This window comes from Gymnogyps californianus, chromosome 2 (genome assembly GCF_018139145.2).
Source record: "Gymnogyps californianus isolate 813 chromosome 2, ASM1813914v2, whole genome shotgun sequence".
NCBI lineage: Eukaryota > Metazoa > Chordata > Aves > Accipitriformes > Cathartidae > Gymnogyps > Gymnogyps californianus.
The window spans coordinates 126,910,704-126,923,443 of record NC_059472.1 but is presented as its reverse complement, the minus strand read 5'-3'; the positions used below and the strand labels follow the sequence as shown (position 1 = coordinate 126,923,443).

The 12,740-nt window shown below is 42.0% G+C and overlaps 1 long non-coding RNA gene across 1 annotated transcript in view; it reads left to right on the top strand.

The window, feature by feature from the left end:
* Nucleotides 1–12,740, top strand: part of LOC127013336 (uncharacterized) — a 36,187-nt gene that overhangs the window by 19,723 nt on the left and 3,724 nt on the right. The window contains exon 2 of the long non-coding RNA XR_007766068.1: nt 11,956–12,103. This is a non-coding gene — a long non-coding RNA (uncharacterized LOC127013336). The remainder of the gene's footprint in view (nt 1–11,955; nt 12,104–12,740) is intronic.

Genomic DNA, 12,740 nt, shown 5'->3' with positions numbered 1-12,740 from the left:
GTTTTGCTCATCTTTTCCGATTTATACCTTTCTTTTTTTCTTTTAATGACATGAAATAACATTGAAAAGAGCAAAACAGGAAAAAAGAAACATGATATATCAGGGAAATGCTTAGTTTTGAAAATTCCTAGAGAAAAAATTGTTTCTGGCTCAGCTGTGTGCACTTCATGGCTACATGAACTACATTCTCAACAGAACTGTGTGTGTTCAACCTCTTAAAAAAGAGTAAAGCAACTTGTTGTTTTCTGGTGAGATGCTGGTATGTACCTGTTGATGTAGTAAGACATTGCAGGAAACTTAACAGAGTTAGTTTCATATCGTCATTGATTCTGTTGAAGTGCATCACCGTGGTATATAGTGACATTTGACTGCACACCGTTCAGGGGACAATGTTTGGAAAAAAAAATCACGAGACTGAGTTGTGTATACTTTCTCAGGTGCTGTTAGGAGAGTAGCTTAGATGCTTTCCAGTAAGTGTAGGACATGTCTTCAGGTAGAAACCTGATTTTTTTTTTTCTTTTCTTTTTTTTCATGATGGACAAAGGCAAGAAACTGATTTGGTGATGAGGCTATTTTTTTTTCTTCTCAGAGTGTCTTAATAGTTTATTCTAGTCTTTTGCCTGTATCTGTGGGTAATATACATAAACCTGTAACGGGTGGGAAAATTTCTTGATCACCTGAGAGTTATTCAGAAGCTAAACAAGCTGCAAATTTATTTTTGAGATATCTTGCAATGTTTCATTTTGGAGTAGAGTTGATTTTTTTTTTTTTTTTTTTACATGCATGTTAATTTGAAAATAGTGTTAATCTCAAATGTCACTGGACTTGCTTTGAAATTAGATAAAGGCTTGTAAAAACAGTGTGAAATTGTGTTGTTTGTCACTTCTGTAAACGAGAATGTTCTAACTATTATCCAGTTGAATATTAAAGCAAATTTAATCTTTTAATCCTAGTTTGGACTCTACCAGAACTACCTTCTGTAGTTACTTTCTTTTTAAGTCAGGTGGATCTGATTTTCCAGATAGCAGTTGGGCCCCAGATGCTTCTTTCCTTTTTTTTTCTTTAGTAAAAGCGTGACCTCACTGGAAGACTGACTGAGTAGGTGGCTATCTGTAGGGTTGCAGTCCAGAAGTAGTATCTTTTCTGTGTTACTTTCCAAAAAGATGTGCTTTCTGATTAAAATGATGTGCATATTTTCACAGTATTTTTCCTGATGCCTCTGAGTTTCCAGTGAAAATCATTTTACCAGACAATGTTTCATGCTAGAAGTAGGCTTGCAAATAGTTCTTACAGTTAGTCAGAGACTAATCACCACTGTATGTGAGGTAGCACTTATGGACTGCCCAAAGAGGTAAGTGACTGTTTTTCTGGGGAAAAAGAAAATTAAAAAAATCTTGGCCTAATTTTAAACTGGGTGCATCACAAGATCACAATACGTTTGGTCGTCTCAGTGTCTGACTTGCAATTTTTGTGCAAGTCTGGGACGCTGAGAGACACTTTGTGCCAATACAAAAAAGCAGATCCATAGAACCATAGAATGGTTTGGGTTGGAAGGGACCTTAAAGATCATCTAGTTCCAACCCCCCTGCCATGGGTAGGACAACTTCCACTAGACCAGCTTGCTCAAAGCCCCATCCAACCTGGCCTTGAACACTTCCAGGGATGGGGCATCCACAGCCTCTCTGAGCAACCTGTTCCAGTGCCTCACCACCTTCACAGTGAAGAACTTCCTTACATCTAATCTAAATCTACCCTCTTTCAGTTTAAAGCCATTACCCCTTGTCCTATCATTACATGCCCTTGTAAAAAGTCCCTCTCCAGCTTTCTTGTAGGCCCCCTTTAGGTACTGGAAGGCTGCTATAAGGTCTCCCTGGAGCCTTCTCTTCTCCAGGCTGAACAACCCCAACTCTGTCAGCCTATCTTCATAGGAGAGGTGCTCCAGCCCTCTGATTGTCTTCGTGGCCCTCCTCTGGACTCACTCCAACAGGTCCATGTCTTTCTTATGGTGGGGGCCCCAGAGCTGAATGCAGTACTCCAGGTGGGGTCTCAAGAGAGTGAAATAGAGCAGGAGAATCACCTCCGTCGACCTGCTGGTTATGCTTCTTTTGATGCAGCCCAGGATTGGCTTTCTGGGCTGCAAACGCACATTGCTGGGTCACGTTGAGCTTCTTGTCAACCAACACCCCCAACTCCTCTGCAGGGCTGCTCTCAATCCACTCATCACCCAGCCTGTATTTGTGCTTGGGATTGCCCCGACCCATGTGCAGGACCTTGCACTTGGCCTTGTTGAACTTCATGAGGTTCGCACAGGCCCACCTCTCAAGCCTGTCAAGGTCCCTCTGGATGGCATCCCTTCCCTCCAGCATGTTGACTGCACCACACAGATTGGTGTCGTCGGCAAACTTGCTGAGGATGCACTCAATCCCACTGTCCATGTTGCCAGAAAAGATGTTAAACAGCGCCAGTCCCAATACCAACCCCTGAGGAACGCCACTCATCACAGGTCTCCACCTGGACATCAAGCTGTTGACCACAACTCTTTGAGTGTGACCGTCCAGCCAGATCTGTGAATGAAAGGGATTTATGCCTAGTATGGAGTGACTAGTTTCTACAGTCTTTCCAAGATTGATTTCATACTTCATAATTTCTTGTGGAAGGGTTGTCCAGCAAAGGTTGAATCAATGCAGTGGGAATAGGCTGTTAGGCTGAATAGGAACTCTGTTCTTATTCTGAACCAAAATGAACCGACATCTGCTTTGCTGTAGTCTTGCTGACTTCTACAACGGCGTGTGTAACTCCCCATGAAATTAGATTGGGCTGAAGCTGGCCCTTATGGGGTTTCTGTTTAGAAGGTTTGCACCTTCCCATATTTTAAAAAATGGGCAGAAGTCCATCTTCTTAACTCCTGGCATTAACTGCTCAGTCATCACCTTATTTCAAAAGAAAATGTCTACTAAAAAAACCTGGTAGTACCTTGTGCACTAATACAGGAAAAAAGTACTTTCAATAGTAAAACTGCATAAAAGACATCTATGTTCCAGTCCAAAAGACTGCCATCATTTTGCCCTGGTTTTTACAGCTATCACACCTGGCTAAAGCTGTGATTTCTGTGAGAAGATTGATCATGGTGAGAGACCAGGCAATAGTCGGCAAACAGGTATGGCGCAATTACTCTGGTGTCTCTTGATGACTGTATTCAACTTCCTCCAATGGCAATCAGATCCACAGGCTACTCCATATTTGCCTGGATAATAGAGCAGGAGAACAATAAGCATCCAGTGGAGAGGACATGTTAAAGGCTGTAAACTTTTAGGACTGACTGAAGAGAAGACCCTTCCAAGATCATAAGTGAAGGCAGATATTGAGCTTCTTCCTGAGTTTCTTTGTTCGGTATAATTTTTTTTCTTAGTGAGTACTGAAGATAACTCTTCAAAGCCCAGTGCAGTCATGCCATGATTCCCAGGCTGGTTCTGTACAATCTAGCTTACACCTGAGGCAATACAGCTATATTAACGCAATGCTCTGCCCCAGCTAATTAACTCTGAGCTAGCTTAGGTTTCTCAAAATAGCACTGTAAAGCATCTGAATATTTACTTGGGAGGAAGAAGCTGGTAGACTGAAGGGCCATGGCCCCACTTTCCACTTTTCTTCTCCCATTAGCACCATCCAATTTATATACGTTTGCCTGGGCACCTGATGGGGTTGCAGCTGCTTAGCAGCTTTGTTCACTTGGAAACTGTGAGGATGAGGTTTGGGTAAGCACTATACAAGCAGTGAGCTAGAGACAATTTGCAATGTAGATAGACATATACCATATGGATAGACAAAACAGATGGTGGGTGAGGGAGGAGGATAGTTAGGAACAGAAGCACAGAACAGTGAACAGATTTCCTCCCAGTTGTCCTAGAGTCTGGTACAGGGTCAAAATAAGAGCCCATATTCCTTGGTCTGGAGGCTGGTGTCTTATCAGTGTTGCCTTAAGTCAGGGAGTAGTGGTTTTTTGTTTTGGTTTTTTTTTAATTCCCTTAACTCATCTGCTCACTTTGAGTATAGCTATTACCTTCCAGAGAATTTGAACTGGAGCTTGTCTTTTTGTCTGAACAGTTTAGAGATTTTCTAATCGCAGTGGTTCTCATCAGGAAAGGTCAGGAGGAATGACATTTTTCATAGTCAGTCTAGTTTAAAACCTGGCTGTGGTTCATGCATAACAACAGCAACAATTTGCATTTATATAGCACCTTTCATCCCTTAGGATCTCACGGTGCTTTATAAACCATATGTGGGAATAACTTCACTGAAATAACAGTTAAAAATCCCCTTTGAAGCCCCACAGCCTGTGGGATAGCTGAGGGGCGGCATACCATCCAGCACTGCTACGCAGCTCATAGAGAAAGGCATTGGGAAGGTGCTGTTTCTTACCAGACAAAACTGGCAGTCGAAGGGAAAAGAGTTAAATTGCATAGGAGAAAATTTGGCTTGAATGGACTTTGAGAGAACACTATCCCTACAAAAAGAGTTGTAATAAAATTTTAAGATCACTAGTAATCAGGGCTTTGTTTTTCTGCTGATTCTGCAGGATGACACCTCTCACAGTGCAACACATTATTGTACTGGCTCAGGGTGAACAGATCCGTATACTTAATTGTTCACACTATCCAGAATCAGTATATATATTTGGGTTAGATACTTGGTAGTAAACTATATGTGGTAATATTCCTGTCCAAATATCAGGTGAACCCGTCCCTGCTTCAATCTGACAATATTAGCATGCAGTTTTTTGGTTACATAGTGCCTTCTCCTCCAAAAAAAAACCCACAACCAAACTTGTATAGTTTTACATATTCTACTTGCTTCAATGATGAAGGTACTTTATTAGCACAGAATGAGATGAAAGTAATACCTACCAGAAGATTTAGAATAAATGGAGAAAATTCAGTTAAGTGGGCTTGACTTAATAAGATAAAAATATGTGTGTTGTTCTCATGACTAAATTAATCACTTCAGTTACTGAGAAGTAAGTTCTACACATCCCTAGACTGTCCTTTGGAAGTGCATAGCGGTGAGAGAGCAAAGGATACAGTGACAGAGAGGCTTTCTGTGATCTCAACTTGTCCCAGCGCTTTCCAAGGTAAGCGTGAGGTTACACTTCCCCCCCCCCCCCCCCCCACTGAGTCATAGGAAAAATTTAATTTAGAGATGAATGTAGCCTACCAAATATGCCATTAGGTTTGTTTTTCCTAAGCACTGGACATATAATTCTTATTAGGGAGCAGGCAGAGTGTTAATATATGGCTTGAGTCAGAAAGAGGCCCGTACCCTATAGCACCCAGTGACGCTAGTGGTAGTACAGCTCTTTTTGAACATCCTAATCATCTCTGAAGGGTGCTTCTCCCACTGTCCTCAAGGATATCTGTGACAGTGTCTGACTGGCTTCAGCAGGAGTTGGTGGTGCTCACCCTCATCTACGCTTAGTGCTGTACGGGCCACCCAAGCAGTGATTATTAATCACTGCCATCTTTGTCATGGCACTCATAAAGGTGAGGACCAACATTTCTGCAGGGAACTATGCGCTGAAGAACTGTGTAGATGGTAGAGCTAACTTTAAGGGCTGATCCTGAAGAAAATGGAATTATTAATGCCCATAGCGATGGTATAAAAATAATATTCCCCTGAGGACATAATTTGTCTTACGTGAGAGCAGGGCTGACAAATGCCCATGATAAAGCCTATTATTGTTACTGTTAAAGTGCAAAATGTTGTAATAACAGGCTGAGAACAAACTGACTGCTTAAATGACAGGTTACCTCAAACCTTCACCCGGTCATAAAGTGCTTTCTTTTTTCCTAGTACTTTATATTTTACTTCTAGGACCAGGGGAACTCTTTGTAATAAGGTGTTTAGTTCTTGTGACTAATTTGCTCAAAGAAGAAACAAATGCCTGTAATCTATAGTTATTCAGCACTGCTTTACTTAAACCATATTTCACTTAAGAAACACCAGGAAAGCTTCCCCCCCCCCCCCCCCCCCCCCAGCCCTGCCTTCAACTAAATATTTGTTAGCAGAGGTGTGTGTTTAGTTCCTCGAATTGTGTGGGATTGTTTCAGTTACTTGGCTGGATGATTGAAAATGAGGAACGTGTAAAAGGGGAAGACTTCAGTCTGGAAAAGTGATGGCTGATAAGGGAGAAGATACACATCTATAAAATTGTAAGTGGCACAGAGAAAAATAGAGAATAAAGTAGTGGAGCTCCTTGCCACAGGGTGTTGCATAAACTGAAAATTCATATGGGTCCCTAAAGTAAATGAGCAAGCTCATGGGAGTAAGAAAACAAAAAAATAGGTCTCCCTATACACAGATATGCTGCCTTTGGTTCATGAGGTCCCCGAGCTACAAATCACTGGGGGGTGAGGGAGCAGTCTGAAGGGCTGTCACTACAAACTTGCACTGTTCTTGTCCTCTTCCCTTGACTTTGCTGCTGGTCAGCTGGGGACAGGTTACTGGACCAGCTGGACCTTTGGTGTGGCCAAGTGCATTGTTTTTCACTTACTGGATTTCAAGTTGCCCAGACAAATCATTCCAGCCTGTCAAATTTGCAGGTGCATGTTGTATGAAGAAGTGAAGGACTTGAGCTTTCTGGAAATGTTAAAAGTAAAGCAAAAAAACCCCAAAAATTATTTGTTTGTGTGCTTCACAGAGGGAGATTGAAAGATGGGGGATTCTTGATGTCCTGGTCTAACTGCATCATGGCCCCTTGTGCTGCCTTCAGTGCAGGTGAGCTGAATCTGATGTGAATTATGGATGGCACAAGAGTCCTCCCACACTAAACTGCCTTTGAGCAAAAGTCACGGTCAGAGTGGGAGGAGTGGGTGTCCCCAGGCTGGATTCTGACCTGGAAAGCACCTCTGCTGCTATTTCTGGCTGTGGAATAGAGGCAGCACCCCCAGATAAACCAGTGTTTCAGAATAATTACAAAGAAACTTGCCTTCTGTTTCCTTGCCACCTACCCAAGGGATCCAGATGCTTTGACTAGCTCAAGGGATACCTTGGGGCAAAGCATTGTTTCTGATTCTTGGACTTGATGGGACAGACCTCTAGATTTCTCTGGGTTTGTAGGTGTTTTGGGTTGCTGTATATAATGAAATTCTCTTCTTTCTTTCTCCCTTTTCTCCCCTGCCTCTCTCTGTTTAACAAACTGAGCCTATGGGGCCCCTGGAGCTCTCTGTGGCTGTTTTATTCATAGATTTAGCCCCTTTCGTAGTGCAGCAGCTTCATCAAATATTTTTCAAGGACAACTTTTCTCCCTACAGGTTTGCTCAGCAGCAATGACTGTCTTATCCAGGGAATCTACTCTGATTAATTTGACTTTAGCTTTCTTACTGCCCCAGTGGAGTCCAAATTTGTCAAGGACTTAAATATATATACACACACACCAGGGAAGTTTTACAAAAAGCCAGAACACAATGAGCTGCCTCCTAATTTTATTAAAAGGCTCACTCTTTGGAAAGGGACTGCTGTTATCAGCCTGGCCAGAGCGGAATGTAGCCAAAATTAAGATTCGAAGCTACAGACTAACTAGTTTCTGACATAACCGCAAAATATTCAGGGTCACGAGATTTTTTTTTTTTTTTTTTTTTTAAATGTCTGTGTGTTGCTGCGTTTCTCCTTGGTGCCGGGCCGGTGCCGGGGCGCAGTGCGGGCGTGCAGCCAGGAGGTGGCCGTACCCCCGCGGCACCGGCGGGGCGGGCGGCTCTGGGGGCAGACCCCGCCGGCCGGGGACGGGGGTTGCGGGTTGCAGCAGGCAGCTCCGGGTGCCCAGCCCGGTGCTTGCTCAGCTGGGCTGTCAGTCGGAGCCTTCTGCTTGCAGTGCCCTGACGGCGTGGCTTTGTCCTCTTGCAAAACGTTCATTAACACGGAAGGGCGCTGGCTATTTTTTCGCTTCCAGCCTAAGTCAGGATGTGCAGCCTCTTTGGACATCTTGATGTTATCCCCGGCGCTTCTCCCTCCCACTATTTGCTTCAGTTTCTGCTAGAAACGTGCTTATTTCTTGTAATGCATCCTGTTAGTGGAACCTAGTTTTTATAGATCCGTATCTATTCTTGCCTAGGTCTGTCTTAGCTGTATTCCTTGCTCATAAAATACAGCTTCTTAAGCAACACTTGACCACTTTGCTGACTTAGTTTAGCTTATTTAAATGGGAATTGAGAATGGAATTCATAAGGAAAAGAGCTAAAAGCTTTCCTTCTATCATAGGCCAATAGAGGCATCACTTTCTTGCAGAACTAAAAGAAAAGCTGACGGAAAATGAAAGGAGAGAGCAATCAGACATCTAGCTAAGAGCATCCCTTAAGATGCTGACAGGGTCTTGGATGATATCAGAAACTGAAGGTTAGCATGACCGGAAAACACCTTTAATGATGGGCCATGATGAACTTCTAACCCCCAAAGAAAATAAATCAATCTGCCATTCAGCTGTAGTTTCCCTGCTTCTCCTCCCACAGTGAATGCATGTTTCAGTAAGAGCCTATTTAAAAAAAAAAAAAACCAAAACAAAAAAAACATAAAAGGGGAGGTGAAGGTAAGCCTAGTCGTCTTCATCCCACGTGTGGAATTAATATCGGGATGGCTGTGAGTTAACTATAGCACTTACAGGCATCTTTGTGAAATTCTTGAAAAGAAATTTCTCTACCCATCCCTTCATGGGAAGATGTTGTGGAGCCCTTTGTACAACATTCAGAGAAGGTGGCTATAAATTAGCTTTTTTTCCCCCTACTCCTTCATATTATCTGTCCCTATAGACACGTGTATGCCTGACCACACAGTGTACTTCAGCTGGCCCTGTGATTCAAATCCAGTCTGTGGGATACTTTCGCCTGACCAGGTGCCTTTGCCACAAAGGCTGTTAAAGTATTGTACAGTTGCTCAGCAGGCTAATACCTTCTCCTGATCCTTCCACGTTAAGTGCTTGCTGCCCTGAGCTGCCATTCAATCTATGTGGGACAGAAAACATCCTTTACGCAATGCCTGAGGGTGTCCAGGCTTAGAAATGTGAGATGCAACCGGTGACTCTCAAGAAGGATCCCAAATCTGGGATTAGAACAATTTGCTGAAATTGGGCTGATTCCCCAGAGCTCAGGAGGGCTGAGCCTCTGTGGTATTTTTCCTCTTGGTTAGCACAGAAAGGCAGATGAATTTCCCAGTGCTCTGATCTACAGAGCTTTTCTAATTTACCGTTCGGGTTGCTTCCCTCCCTTTTTTTCTAGGGTCGCGTGTAGCTTTGGAGGGTCTCCTCTCCAGGACTCTGTCTCATTCCTGGGGGCATACTAGAGATGGGACTGCCCTGCCTTTTAGGTCACTTGGTGCTTTTGGTATTAGCACTTTACTGCAAACAAGAAGATCATGAGAATTGATTCCAGCTAGTATGGGACAAGTAGACAGGGGCTGTTCAGAGAAGCAGACTCCAGATGCTTGCCTGTATGGTGCATGACCTTTCCTTAGTTGTTCAAGGGTAGCGTGAAAGGTGGATGCATTCGAAAGCATTAGCATTCCTTCACACCTTCTGAATAATTTTACTATTTTATAGGAGTTAATTTTGTTTGAATTTCTTCCTGTTGTTTTCTTTCCCAATCCCCACCACTTAGGAGGTCAGCAGAAAGCCACAGCTTGCCTCATATTTATTCAGTGAGTTTTTCAGATAAGCATCTGTCTCTTCAGACTTCTCACATTTAACCCCTTACTTTGGGTAGACCTTTGCTTCTAGGCTTAGAGATAATTCACTGTTAAGTGTCCTCTGCAGTCTGCTTATGACATTGAATTTGGAGGAAGATTTCTACCTCACAGGGTTGAAAATTATTCAAGGGAATGTTATATAGTTGTTTTCTTTTCTGTTAGACATCTTGTAGTTCCCATAGAGGTATAACTTTAAAAACAGTATGTTCTGTGTTGACATATCTAAAAATAAATGCATTAAAAATATCTATACCAGAGCACTGGTAGATTAAACCCAGGTTGCTCTCAAAGGAATAAAATAATCAAATCAATACTTCTCTCCAGGCCAGCTTTCTTATTTTTAAGCAGCTTTTTATTGTTTAAAAAATGTGTATCTAGCAGCAATTACCAGCCAGAGCTGTGTCTTAGGTAATAAACAGAAGTTCAACAGAAAGTTGCCTAACAGTTTTACCTCCCAATTTTTTTGCAGGGCAGAAAGTTTTGGTTTTACTTCCTATTTGAACATAGTCTTTTAATAAGGCTCTCCTGTTGTTTGGCATGTACTTTTGTCTCCACAGAGTGACTTGTGGGTGGGAGTGGGGCAGACTTCAGGCAACCTTATTCTAAGGTGCACCTAGCTCTGAGTACCTGCTGTCTGTATTTAGGCTGTAAGTAAAAACCATTCCCTGGCCTCCTTGGTTTCCTGTGGTGCTAAATGGAGGGGAAAGTGGTAAGAGAGATGTAGCCGAGGTGCTGGGTCTCAGGGGATCCTTGTGAGCTGTAGGGTTCATGCACTATGTCGCCACGGCCAGTGTCTTCAGGAGGAGGAGGAGGCAGCAGCCAGTTCTCAGTGCAAATGCACGCACGAGCCCTGCAATGGGAATTCTCTGTAACTTCTTCCCCTTGGTCCCTCTTTGTCTGAACAGACCTGACAAAGCCACTTTATGCACGGTGCATAGGTTCTTACACTTCTGTTGTGTGCTCAGGAGTGAGGACAGATATAGTAGAGGTAGAACTGCAGATGCAGGTGGTATTTTTCAGCCAAAACGTTTTTTCCCACTGAAGAACAAATCTGCATTTATCAAAGATTTCAGTGAAGGGGTTACTGATTTATCTTCCAGAAAAAGGGATGATGTAAATATCTAATTTTAACTTTTTTCTATGAATTTTGTTTTTTTAAACAGTGCGTCAGTTAGGAATTTGCTTATTTTTTTAAACAAAGTAATATAAACATTGGAATTAAATTAAACACCTCTTGTTACCCCCCAAAAAATGTTATTCTCCTCTTCCTAACAATTTAAGAAGGACTTATGAACAAAACCCCCAAACCCTACATTTCTCTAATTTTAAGAATTGACCTACAACGGGTCTTTTAATACACAACAAACTTGTAAATTAAGAGGAACCAGCTTTTATTCCTTCTAGTGCTTCTGTAGAGTGATTGTCCAAAATGCACATTTAAGTCCTTTGTGAATATCTGAGAACACTTTCCATGAGAGAAATTCAAATTTTATTTGTAAATTTATGAATTTGAAAATTTATTTAGAAATTTGAAATTGATGATTATTTGGAAATTTGTTTCAATTTAAAAAAAAAAATTAAACATTCCTTATTTTATGAGAGCAAATGCAACAGCAAGACATAGAGGGATCCTAAATTTTGGTTAAAGAAAACTTTTATTTGTTTTAAGGCACAGGAAGAGTCTAGTGCTGAACAATATTTATTGGTACCGTCACTTGGAATTAGGGCTAATATATAAGTGTGTCATCTAGGTAACTAGATGAGTGCTAGATAAAGAGTGCTAAAGAATTAGGGTCTTGATTTTCAGAGCAGTCTATTGAATTAACAGCTTTGTTTATTGCACTTGCAAACTCTGTCTTTCTTTGTTTAACAAGAGTAAATATTTCTACAGATGTAAACACACGTCCCATTGTGTGGTGATAGAATTCAGATAAATGCCTTCCCTGGACTATATTACTATATCTGTATTATTTTTCATGATAATTTCCTTCCAAAGATCATGCAGCATGTAATGTATGCACTTGCAAACCATGCTGCTTTGGCCAGGAAAAGTGCAACTTCCTTTCACAGTTTCCATCCTCATTTGTAATGAGGCACATGCTTTGGTTTAGAAATTATTGCAACTAAATAATTGAGAAGCAACAGTTAATGACATCATCACCACGTCTGGCATTGCCTGGAGAAAAACATGCTGTGCCATGCCATGCTCATCTCTAGTATGTCTCGCAGAATCCCCGGGAAGCAATGCTGGCTCGTGACGAGAGGTGGGGTGGGTACAGCCAAGACCTCCGCATAGAAGAAGCGCAGAGGAGGTGCTCTGGAGATGTCTTCACACATTTCCAGTGGGAGCATGCACTGCAGTAGGCAAAGCTAACAGGTGGGCCACAGTCCCTATTGGTCTCTTAATAAATCTATACCTAAAAGGGAGATATCTGGGAGTGTCTTTGCGTTGAGATGCTAATCTCAGAGAAACTGGCCCCATTAAAGACAAACTATTATCATTTTCAACCTTCTGCAAGTAGTACGTTATACCCATACATGCGTACTGTTGAAGCAGAGGTTGCCATGACCTGGAGAGCTGTGCTACTCTCCCTAAATGCTGCTGTTAGAATTAGCTGTCAACAAAGCCAGTAGCTACAGTAACCTGAGAAATACTATTTTTTAAAAAGGGCCTAATCTGTCTTTTCTTTCTTCATTTTGATCCCCACGTTACTCACCCTGAATGTTTTATATTGACATCAGCAAATATCCATCTGATTTTTATCTTATACATGCCATGAGTATCAGTCATTTCAGTTCTGAAAAATTAATTCCAAACTTGTTGCTGTTGTTCTTTTGATCTCAAAGTGAAACACATTTTTATGACTGCTTGATGCACGTAAGCTCCTCTCTTTGTAATTCTTTTAAAGACTAAATCTTGAAATACACAAAACAGCAGCAGTCAGCCAGCTAATTCCGAGCCTGAGTGTGAAACTGAATGTGAGCTGAAGTACTCTGCTTCTCAAGATTGCAAC